This window comes from Mustela erminea, chromosome 6 (assembly GCF_009829155.1).
Source record: "Mustela erminea isolate mMusErm1 chromosome 6, mMusErm1.Pri, whole genome shotgun sequence".
In the NCBI taxonomy this organism is placed as follows: Eukaryota; Metazoa; Chordata; class Mammalia; order Carnivora; family Mustelidae; genus Mustela; species Mustela erminea.
In genome coordinates, this window is record NC_045619.1 from 112,290,207 (window position 1) to 112,303,152 (window position 12,946).

Sequence of the window (12,946 nt, forward strand, 5' to 3'; positions counted from 1 at the left end):
CATCGATCTCATCCCTAAACTGTATCCATTTTTGAGGTTTTTGATATTTTCACATAATCATAGCCACATTGTCTTGAGTACTTCTTGTCAGAGAATGTGATTGGTGTGTTACATGATATATCTCATTTAATCCCCCTCTACTGTATAAGTGTGGTTGGTGTTCCCATTTTATTGATGAAGAGGTAAAGCCAAGAGGTTAAATAGGTCACCTAATAGTTAAGCCAGCTAGCTGTTCAGTGATAAAGTTGTGATGTGAATCTCGATTTTGCAGTTTCAGATTCTGCTTTTGACAAGTATCTTCCCACATCTCAACATGCTTACAGACTTTATACACTGCCCAGTTATTTAATTTTTAAATTTTTTTATTAAGATTTACTTATTTATTTAGAGAGTGTGTGTGCATGCCTGCATGAGCAGGGAGGTGCAGAGGGAGAGAATCCCCATGCTGAGTGCAGAGCCTGACTCCCCACTATCCCACGACCCTAAAATCATGACCTGAGCCAAAATCAGAAAGTTGGACTATTAACTGACTGAGCCACCCAGGGGTCCCTGCCATTGTTCATTTAGTTGAACAATTTAAACTGTAAAATATTTCACAATAACCTTTTTATTTTTATCTCCTTTAAGTCTTTCTGTTATACATGAATATAAGAATAATGAGCATGTGTTTATTATTAGATCTGGCATATTTTGGTAAAACCTCACCAAGTCTGTATTATATCTTAACATCTTAGTCTTAAGTAAAAGTATGCTGGCTTCATGAATATCTGTACTACTAATGTGATTATGTTAACTGATTTCCACTTCTGCCCCCTTTTTGAGGAATTCTTTGTGTTCGTCTATTTTCTCTAATCCTTGTGTTTGATATTATTATTATTGAGAATTTATATATTTGGCCTTCTTCTTGATATTTTATGTGCATTAGTGACAGCAGAGAAAATAAAGATATAGTTGGACTGTAATCCAAAGACCAAAATAAATACCCATAAGACTATACTGATACTAATAAATGACTAAATAAAAAGTGAATGGGAAAAAAGGGGACAAATTTTCTTACAGAAGAGTTCTAAATAGTAGAAGTAATATGTCCCCCTCCAGAAGGTGGGGATCTTAATTCCCCTCTTTTTGAGAATTGGCTGTACTTAATACTTGTTTCCTAAGAAGAGGGAAGGAATGTGAAAAATACTAACTTTATAGTGGAGAAGTGACAGACTTCCCTTAACCAAGTGACCAAGGTTAATATCGCTAATGATAAGTCATGGTGATATCGTGAACCCTTGAAGTGGTACAATGGCATGGACATTTCACCTCAGTGGAGTTTTCCCCAGAACTCATAACTCCAGTTTAATTGTAAGGAATCTCAGGACAAACCAAAAACTGAGGGACATTCTATGAGGTACCTCACCAGTATTCTTCAAGAATATTGTGGTCATAAAAAAAATTAGGAAGGACTGAAAAGCTGTCCCAGGTCAGAGGAGATTAAGGGGATGTGAGGATTTAATACAATTTGGGATCCTGGCATGAAACAAGGGCATTAGCGGGGGTTGGGGGGAACAGATGGATTGCAAATACATCTGTTAGTGTAGTTAATAGTATTGTATCAGTGTTGATTTCTTAGTTTGGACAACTATACCAAGGTTATGTAAGATGTTAACATTGGAGGAAGTTGGGTGAAGAGTGGGTAGGGACTCTGTACTATTTTCACAACTTTTCAGGAAATCTAAATTTTTTTCCATCCCAAGAAGTCTTTAAAACCCAGTTTTCCAAAGCATATGGTGTCACCCACATTTTGGGCTGAGAATTAGAGATAGCAGTTCAGGCACAGGTACCTGGCATGTGTGGAACCAGGACTCAGCCACAGGTCTCTGTGAACCCTTGAACACACCTGGTCATTGTCAGAGATGTATTTTTCTCTTTGGAAATGAGTTCTTTTTTTTTTTTTTTTTTAAAAAGGTTTTATTTATTTATTTGACAGACAGAGATCACAAGTAGGCAGAGAGGCAGGCAGAGAGAGGGGGAAGCAGGCTCCCTGCTGAGCAGAGAATGCAATTTGGGGCTCAATCCCAGGACCTTGAGATCATTACCTGAGCCAAAGGCAGAGGCTTAACCAACTGAGCCACCCAAGTGCCCATGGAAATGAGTTCTAATGAAAGCTTTTCAGCTGATTTTATTACTAGGGATTGATGGTTGGTAGCCTTCCCTATGACAGGACTGAATTTGAGAAATGCTTACCAGTCTTACACCTGCTGCATTCTTATGGCTGGGTACTCCCACTTGTGTCTTTAATTTTTGTCGAGTCATTCTGCTACAACAGCTGTTTTGTTTTCCCTTTATTCAAATTGTTATGGTTTTGAGGGGGAGACAGAAAGGGGCTTCAATAAGAAGTACTCCAAATTTTTTGGAATCGTGTTTTTTAAAGTTGTGATTTTCAGTTATCATTCAGGAAGAAAAATAGATTCCTTGAAAATTAATATCCAGCTTAGAGAACATGATTTTTCTGCTGATAGGTAGGAGAGAAGGACTTAATTCTTTAGAAGTTTGAGCTCTCAATTTCTTTATGATAAATGCTTTTTGTGTGGAGATGGAATTCTCCAGAAAAGTCATTATGATTGTATGAGGAGCATAAATAGGATGGGATTTTGATAAGTGAAAATATTTTTTCTTTGTTTTAAAAAATCTGTGGAGATATTTACCTGAGGAGGCAATTTCACAAGTAAGGGAAAAACGTTAAGAGTCAAATCGTCAACTGTACCTAGGGATTTGCACAGAAATTACCCAGTTGTTCGTTAATCTGCTCAGTTCATTGAAGTTATGATTGTACACCGAAAAATATAAGAAGGGAGTGCTAATATTTACATTGGCAGGCTAGTTATGTAGCTAGTTATCTTGATTTTTCAAGTTTTAGTGATTTCTTTGAATATATATATATATTGCTTTTAAATTAACATGAAGAACATTTAGGTAAATATAAAAAATTCATGTTGCACATTTAGATAATGTGTAAGATTGTAGATATTTTGGGATTAGGCAACTACTCTAAGTATTTTACTTTCTCCCTTTCATTCCCTGGCATCTGTTCCCTTCATCTCTTGGTGTTGTGCAAATTGCTCCTGATGCAAAATGCTATTGTTATTTATAATTTTAGCATGGCGATACAAACGTTTAGAGGTACATGTTTTTGAAAGAAAACGAAATGTGGATAGGTATTTCTTGCTGTCAAAATAAGAAATGTGTAGCACTTTCTAAAATGTTTTAAAATTGTTTCAGATTTAAATGTGTTTTTCAGAGTCAAGCAGCATTAGTCAAATGTTGCTCTTCATTTTTATTGTAGCTTTGGAAAATGAGCCAGGCTCTTCAAAATGTAACCTGACCTGAAATACTTATATTTATTTTGTTCGTATACACTTGCCTTTGTTGAAAGAGCAGGGTAGGGACACCTGGGTGGCTCCATCTTCAACTTGGGTCATGATCCCTGGATCCTGGGATCGAGCCCCGTATAGGGCTCCCTGCTTGGCAGGAAGCCTGCTTCTCTCTCTCCCCCTCCCCCTCCTTGTGTTCCCTCTCTCACTGAGTCTCTCTCTGTCAAAGAAATAAAAAATAAAAAAAAATACTAAAAAAAAAAAAAAGAACAGGGTAAAAAATGGTGGTCTCTTTTCTCCATTCCTTATACTTTCTGATTGTGGAATGCCTGTGGCCATATGGCAATTGGGTGACATTTTTGTTTTGTTTTTTGTCTTTGAGAGAGACAGAGGGAAAGAGAATATGAATCCCAAGCAGGTTTCACAGCCAGGGTAGAGCTGGATGGGGCTCTATCCCACAATCCTGAGATCATGAGTTGAGATCAAGTGTCTGGCGCTTAACCGACTGAGCCGCCGAGGTGCCCCAGTCATGTTGGTTTTTATGAAGTACTGTGCAAGAAATAAAATGGGAGCGCCTATTATCACTGCTTCCCTTGTAGTTATTTTCCTTAGTTCCTCAGAATCCAGATGGGGATAATGTTTTTGTAATTTGAAAAATACTAAACTTTCCTTCCAGGCTACCTTCTCCTTATGTTCTTACTGATGTTTTCAAAGGATAAAGGAGATAATCCCAGATATACCTGGAAAGAGATTGTTTTAAAACCATTTAAATTAAAAAAAAAAAAAAGATTTATTTGAGAGAGAGAGAAGGAGGGAATGTATACGAGCACACATGTGCACGCCTGAGTGTGTAGGGGCAGGGGTGGAGAGGGAGAGAATCCTCAAGACTGACTCCCTGTGGAGCATGGAGCCTGGTATGAGGCTCTGTCTTGAGATCTGTGGGATCACAGCCTGGGCTGAAACGAAGAGTTGGTCACTTAGGGATTGAGCCACCCAGGTGCCCCAATTTAAAACCATTTTAAAGCAAACATTTTACTCCTAATTATTCCTGAGACTAGGCAGTGTTTATCAGGGAGCCAACCATCTCTCTTGTAAATATAATTTGTGATACAAGATTATATATTGGCTTTGCCCTAGTTTATGTACAAGAACTCAAGGGATACTTTTCTGTTGGGAGAGGGTCATTTTGTGGGAATGGCTGGATCTCAGAAATTACCATCGTTACCCAGGTAAACCACGGTTCCTGGTTTATCACATGAGGGTTAGAATTCATTGCTCAGACACTGGACATTGAAATGGGTAGATAAAACCCTGGGAACTGGTTACTCACCCTCATCTCCACAGAACATTTGTTGCAACTTCTCTCAGCCTCTGTTTCTGCTTTTTAGATGGTAAGAGGTTAAGCTGAATAGTCTCTCACTTTTCTCCTTCCAGATTTAAAAATCTGGATCTAAAGTTTTTCACGGTATTCTGAACTGTTGAGATGGATTAAAAACAACGGAAGAAAGAGGTTCAAATAAATAGCCTGAATGAGGCTGAGTTTTGCTGATCTCTTTCCTCTTAGATATCCTTGTCTGCTCCATGACCAGTTCTGGTGGCTTCAGAGAAATCTGTGCCCTCATGGTCACCTCTGGAAATGTCACGGCCTTTGTAAGTTGGCCTGCATCTCTGTGAGATATTTGGCCGACTGGTTTTCATAACGGATCCCTTAATGTTGATACCCAGTGCAGGTCCGTGCTCTGGGGGGTTATTTTTCTTATCTGATGTTACAGCAGTTACTGAGTTACTGGTTAGTTGCAAGTTGTGAGTAAAACTAAAATGTTATACTTCTGGTTTTGTCAGCATACCAACCAGAAGGATTTGGTCTGTGACAGGAAACTTACTTGCAAATTAATCATGATTTTCAAATGTGTACTTTCTGTAGCGTTCCAAACAAGAATTTTTTCCCCTGGCATATTCAGCATTCTTGAGTGTCCCACTGATCTAAATGGAATTCTGTGATCTAGAAGCTACTGAACACATGTTGTAAAGACTGCAAAGACAGATTTTTCAGGTCAGAATGAATTTTAAGAACTTTGTACCTTTAATATTTCAAAGGGAAAAAAACTAGTAAAATTTGATGTACATTATCGGAGTTTTGATTTTGCACAATAATAAAAATAAAATCTGCTTGGATAAGTCATTTTCAATTTTTGCTGCTAATTCTTCAAAATTTAAACTCAGTTTAGAATGGAAAAATAGAGGTGTAAAAATAAATTATGTGTTAATGAAATTTGAGCTACAGAGGTACTCTAATAAATGTTTTGGCATTCAGAAATATCTGCATTTTGATTTTTTTTCATTTTTTAATTTTTAAAAAGTTACAGTATCAGTATAATCAATGTCTCATCACAAATTGTACCACACCTTAGTAGACTATCACTAATGATATGTAGCCTACTAATAGAATTTTGACAGAAACGTATGGATGTTTGAATTTCCTCTTTGTCTTGTCATAATTCTGTTCCGGAGTAAGAACAGATTTGTAGATACAGACTCCTTCTTTTATCTCTTTAGCCCTTTCATTAATGAATAAGAATGTGGTGGGGTGCCTGGGTGGCTCAGTGGGTTAAGCCTCTGCCTTCGGCTCAGGTCATGATCCCGGGGTCCTGGGTTCGAGCCCCACATCAGGTGCTCTGCTCAGCAGGGAGCCTGCTTCCCTTCCTCTCTCTGCCTGCCTCTCTGCCTACTTGTGATCTCTTTCTGCCAAATAATAATTTTTAAAAAATGATTAAGAATGTGGAAGAAAGCAATTACCTAAAAGGAGAGTAGGAGATACCTATCTGTCTACCCACCAAAAAAGTGATTATACTTTTCTATATATGCAGGAATTACAGAGAATATGGGCTTAGCTAATATGGGGATGAATTTCCTTGACCTCAGATCAGTAACACAGGGGGCATTTCATGTAGGATATTGGTCACCATGGATTTCAAATAAAGTTCATTATACAGCCATGTGTCTGGGATAAGTGGTGATAATACTGTGTTTGGAATAAAACCCTGTGTTTCTTTATTTAAAAAAGTATATTAATAGGCATGTAGTTGGTTTAAATGGACAGTGATGGCCAAACCTTCTGCCTTCATTTACAGGTTGTTTATTGAATCTATTATTTTTTGTGTGAGTCAGTTTATTCCCAATCCCATGTCTCTCTTTTTTTTTCTTTTCTCATTTATTAACTAGAGGACGATTTGAAGGTCAGAAAAGTACATTGATAAAAATCCTATTTACAGACCATTTTATGGTTGTTTTCTTCTGCTACACGTTAGCCTTGGCCTTGCTTCCAAGGTCATGCTCTGATATAGCTATCAGGAAGCACACAAGGTAAACTCTGGGCATAGAGACCAGAATGGGTCTGTTATATTGACCCAACAATGTGATTACTGGTAATTTTAGCAAACTTTATGTAATTAAAAAAAAATTCTAAACCATCATTACTAATTTCACTTCAGTCTTACAATTTCAGGTTAGACATCCTGAAAATAGTTTCTTTGGTGTCTGTGTATCATTTCTTAGGGAAATGATAACACAGAAAATTGAGTTCTAGGATTGCTGAGTTGAAAAATAGTTGTAAACTTAAAATCTGAAAACTGCATGGGGATATTTGAAACCATAGGATGCTTATATAGAGGGTACAAAAGTTAAATTTATATGCACTGAACGTTCGGCATGTCAAAATGACACAATTCCTAATGGTTTTTAAAAAGGTGTTTGGAATTTTTGCATTGAAAAAAAGTAGAGCTGTAGTTGGGTTTCTTAAACTAACATAGAAATATCTGGTACTTCTGTAACGTTCTTGAAATATTCCTATATTTCTGCAACATAAGGATGTAGGCTTGCCAAGGAATCTGACCATCAGCTAAGTAGCTGTTTCTGAGAGATAAAGCTTTGGAGTTTCAGCTTAGTATGAAAGGAATAAGCTCCTATCCCAAGGCCCTGGGTGGGTTCTGTGTGGTTTCTTTTTATTGAATTGTAATTGGCTTGGGGAGGAGTGATGGGGGAGAGAGGACAGTTCCTTTCCCTATCCTGAAAGAGATTTACTGCATAACTAGGGTACTGCTACCAGGGAGCAGAAAATTAATATGCATTTCTCAGCCTGGGTGGCTTTTTGACACCTGATGATATGGCAGTACATTTAGATGATAAGGAAAATCCCTGATCACAGCAGGAACATCTGTTTTTTTCTGGCAAGAGGGAAAGCAAAGCTGAATGGCTGTTTGGGACAGCCTCATGAGTGAAGGATTAAAATTGTAATTAAAAAATAAAGGAGAGTAATTCCTTATGGTATTTTTCTTATAAAAATTGTTAGATAAAGTAGTAGTGGCTTTACTATAATAGATTATTTTTGTCATTAGCAAATTTAATCATTTGGATTTTGCATATTGGTACTACTGACAGATTTTTCTAAGTCTAATGAAAAAGATTTCTGTTTTTACTTTGGAAAACAGAAATATACAGAACGGAAGCATTAATTTGATCATAGAATGAAATAGATTTAAAGTCACATTCTCCAGTTTTTTTTTTTTAAATAAATGCAGCTCTGACTTGTTACAAAAATATTAATGGCAAAGATTTTTGTTGGTTTTTTTTTCCCTTTAGGTTAGAAAGTACAGGTTTTTAAAATACATTTAACTTAAAAATGTTCACTTTTTTGGTAGCTGATGATAGTTTGATCCATTAAATATGTAGATAATCTGCATAGACATATTAAGACTACCATTTTTTTTTGTCATTGTTGTTGTTTATACATCTACAGACATTCCTTTCTTTCAAAAACAAATGAAGGAAATGCCTTCATACTTCGTCCTTAAAATTTTTTTAACTTTTTTTATTTAAAAATGGGAACATAGGAATGCAAACTCACAAATGAACTAAGGGAAAATTCTTTTCAAAAATAAATTAACATATATAATTTGGAAGAAGAAAGCAGTATGTTTATCAATATGTCCTGTCAGGCACTCCTACTCAAAGTTCACATAGGTAGTAAGATTAAGTTCATTGCTAATCAGAATCAATGAGTTCGGGAATGTTTTGAGAAATGCTCATCAGATCTTTTGGAGTTCAAATATTTCAATGTCAGTGCAATGCTTATAATGAGTTTTTTTTTAAATTCTTTTTTGTGTTTATTATTATGATCTCTCATAGCTGCTTCTTCTGTTAAGTACATTAAATATTTGCTGGATACCTACTTTCCGAAAGGCTCAGTGCTGGACATCGTGGGTAGGGGTAGGAAGATGGTCCTTTCTCCAAAGCTTACAATGTAGTTGGGTTTGCTAGAGGATATGGCATTTATTTATTTAAAAAACTTTATTTTCATTTAAATTAAGTTAATTAACATATGATATATTATTGGTTTCAGAGGTGGAGGTCAGTGATTCATCAGTCTTATATAATTCCCAGTGCTCATTACATCACATGTCCTGCTTAATGTCTGTCACCCAGTTACCCCTTCCCCCCCACCTCCCTCCTCTCCAGTTTGTTTCCCATGATTAAGAGTCTCTTACGTTTTATCTCCCTCTCTGATTTCATCTTGTTTTATTTTTTCCTCTCTTGCCCCTACAATCCTTTGTTATGTTTCTTAAATTCCACCTATAAGTGAGATCATATGATAATTTTCTTTTTCTGATTGACTTATCTCGCTTGTCATAATACCCTCCAGTTCCATCCATGTCATTGCAAATGGCGAGATTTCCTTTTTGATGGCTTAGTAATATTCCATTGTCACACACACACACACACACACACACACACACACACACACACACCCCCCACCCACAACCCACATCATCTTTATCCATTTATCTCTTGGTGGACATCTGGGCTCTTTCCGTAGTTTGGCTGTTGTGGACATCGCTGTGTAAATATTGGGGTGCAGGTGCCTCTTCAGATCACCAAATTTAAGACTACTAGGTTTCTAAAATCATTTACACCAAAATAAATATTTTTAAGCTGAAAATAGTATGTACTTTATACATTTCAATTGGAAATCATGAATATCCAAGCATGTATTGTAAAGGAGAAATCATATTGCATGTTATGGTGTTTGCTGATATACCCATAAGTACAGAATCACAACTTTATAGGACTCCAGTCTTTGTATGAACTTTGGATCAAGCTCAGGATTGTGAAGAAGAACATGAGTGCAATGCGAGTAGTGCCTACATGTTGCTATCCACAAACTAAAGTATATATTGCATAGTGATTCCTAATACATTTTAGAAATTCTTTGCTTTCTTGACAGAGACTGAGATACTTCAGCTGGGCTTCTCATACCTTATAAATTAATGCATGAATTCATTATTGACATTACCATAATAGTATTGAATTAGGAAAACTTTTTTTATATGAGGGGTTAATTTTATTTTTGTTATCTATTAACTACTCAAAGTTGATTCTGTAAATATAAAATTGAGTTTTTCGGGTGGAGTTCAAGAGGACAGATTTTTTTTTTTTAAATCTATAGCTCTTATCTCCTTTAATCTGATTACTTTGTGATGGCCTGAAACATGAATTACATGTCATAATTGATGAAAATGGAGAAATGTCACACTGCTTTTTGGATGCAATTGGAAGTAATCACATTATCCACAGACATTGTATATTGTAGGTGTGACATTAAATTGAAATGGGCATAAAACAGAGTTACACATCTTGTATAAATCTAAAAGTACAATCATTATATTTCAGTGAAAATGCATTTCACTGATGCTTATCATGATGCCTTTTGAAAGCATTCACTTATTAATTTTTAGAACAACTTATAGAAGTGTTCTTTGAAAATTCTGGGCATCTGAACCATGTGAAAATAGGAAATACAATGCGTATTGAAGAAAAAGCCCTTCATGTTGGTATAGGCCACTGAGCTAAGTGCTTGAGTTTAGAGGTGAATGGTGATCTTCTCCCTCGGTTTTGCTGGAATAGTGGAAATAGCAATTTTAAAAATTAACTAAATTATAAGTCAGAACTATAATTAGAAGTAAAATTAGAAGATAGTGGTAACAAAAAGCATGACATGCCAATGTCTGTTGAAAGTCCGAGAATCTTTCTTAGAGAAAATAGCGATTGCATTGGGTGTTGAAAAATGGGAAATGATCTTACAAGAAGAAATGGTATTGGAGTCTAGGCTCCAAAAGAGCTTAAGTGAAGGCGAAGAGGCGTGTGGCACCTTGAGCATGATTGTGCGCAGGTTCCTCCGGGCTAGCTGTGGTGTCTGCCCCACACGTGATGTGCTCCAGCGTACTTTTTTTTTTTTTTTTTTTTTTAAGATTTTACTTACATATTTGACAGAGAAACAGTGAGAGAAGGAACACAAGCAGGGGGAGTGGGCGAGGGAAAGCAGGCTTTCTGCCTAGCAGGGAGCTCGATGCGGGGCTCGACCCCAGAACCCTGGGATCATGACCCAAGTAGAAGGCAGATGGTTCATGATTGAGCCTCCAGGCGCCCCTCCAGCGCACATTTTAGTACAGTCGTCTGTGGGAGGTGGCAGAGAACATTGCTGGAGAGGTTAAGGCGGGGATCAGCCTCGGGTTCGAAGGCTGCTGTACTGGCTTCAGATGAGAGATTGGGTCGAAAGAGGTACAGAGCATGATGGTTATTTTTCAGGAGGGCACCGGAATTGATAGTGTAAGCAAGTTTCATTTTGAATCTGTTGATTTGGAGGTATTTTTGGTGATGGCCGATTGGAAATTTAGATCCTGAATTCAGTGCCTAGAAGTTGTTGGGAGGGAGGAGTTGGCTGAGGAGACAGGAGTGAGCAGGCCATAGATAAGCTATTAAGGGCCATTGCAGGCAAGAAAAAGAATGGTGGAGATTCAAAAGGAATCAAAAGAATGTACCACTCACAGCCTGGATTTGTAGATACCAAGGAAAGTGAGCATTTTGTGTCTTCTGGTTTCTTCGTTTTCAAGATCTGCTTTTCCCTTTGTAAGTTGTATTTCGTCTTTGTCTGAACACCCAGCTCACTGTCCACTCTTCACTAACAGCTCCAGCGTCCATTGGTTATCTTTGCCTGAATGAGTTATTTCATTAGGAGCTGAAGATGGTGATTTTTCTAAATCTCTTCATTATTCTGTTGGCTCTACGTGGCGTTCTTCTGAAAAGACGAGCTTCCCCTCATCCACTGGCACTGTTGGTTTCCCAGAAATACAGTTCCTAGTGAAAAGGCAGAATAGATTTTTAATGCCTTGTGTTCAGTTATTCCTTTTTCAAAGTAGAGCTGATGCAGTAATCACCTCTAATGGTGGAAAATGAATAGAGAAGCCAGGTTGTCAGCCACTGGGAGCAGCCCCAAGATCGTGGCATAAAAACTGTACTTGTGTGTCTCCGTGCTCCCAGTCCCTCCTCCATGGACATTGAAGATTCTGCCCTTAATACATTTATCTACCCTTTATGACTAATTTGAATTTCTTGGCAGTAAGTCAGCTCATTCTGCTTTGTTCTCAAGTTACCACGCAGCAGTTTTAAGGCAGAGCTCCTAGTATTTTGAGATACAGTGGGCTTTGGTTTCTTCTGTTGCTTTATTCTTTTCCTTTGTCTGTGTCCTTTGCTTATGTTCCCATTTCCATGTTCCTGCAACCAAGGTCAGTCCCTAATTCCTGGGTGTGGAGCAGCATTGTAATCTTCGTGGTTTCCTTGTGCTGGAGGTCATGTGCTCTGTTAACAGCTTTCTGAGCTGCGGTAATCGGACATGTGTAGAGGTTTCCTAGTAAAAATATTTGCTGTTGATGTTTAATTCTGTCGAGGTTTTAGTTTATTATCTAGGTATACTAAGAAGAAAACTTTTAAAGTTTCATACTGAAGTTTACACTGATAAATATTTACAGATCTAAAAATATTTTCTGTGCACCACAATAGTGGCATAGGTTCAGGACTATCGATCCATTTTGAAGCTTTTTTCTCTCTGATGGAATTCGTGAAGGAGCAGAAAACAGAATCTTGGTCTATTGCTATGGTCTATGCAATGCAAACCTATTACATGATACTTTTTTGTTTCTCTGTATATGCTGCTCAGATGGATTAAGAATTGAAGAATAAGAAGCAGTCATGTGTATAATGTATACAGCCAGATTATCCCTAACAAAGTTATTAAGGAGAATGTTTTGGTCCTTCACTTAAGTGGGGAACTGATGGTAACATTTTAAATTTGTCCTTGTAGAAAATATTTAGATTTACGTGTTGAGCTAGAATGTTTGACTTCTCTGCCTTATCCTAGCCTTCTCATTTCTCTTCAGGACATTGAGATTAGGTTTTGCAGCCCAAAAGCCAAAGCAGATAGTTGTACGTTATTATTTCAAAGATACATCCAGTTACATTTGGTGGCTTTGGGATGTATTTTTTTTTTTTAAAGATTTTATTTATTTATTTGACAGGTAGAGATCACAAGTAGGCAGAGAGGCAGGCAGAGAGAGGGGAAGAGAAACAGGTTCCCTACTGAGCAGAGAGCCCAATGCAGGGCTCAATCCCAGGACCCTGGGATCATGACCGGAGCTGAAGGCAGCAGCTTAACCCACTGAGCCACCCGGGCTCCCCGGGATGTATTTCTTTTTAAA

The 12,946-nt window shown here is 37.4% G+C and overlaps 1 protein-coding gene across 17 annotated transcripts in view; it reads left to right on the plus strand.

The window, feature by feature from the left end:
* PARD3 (par-3 family cell polarity regulator) overlaps nucleotides 1-12,946 on the plus strand; it is a 645,516-nt gene that overhangs the window by 303,892 nt on the left and 328,678 nt on the right. The window lies entirely within an intron of this gene.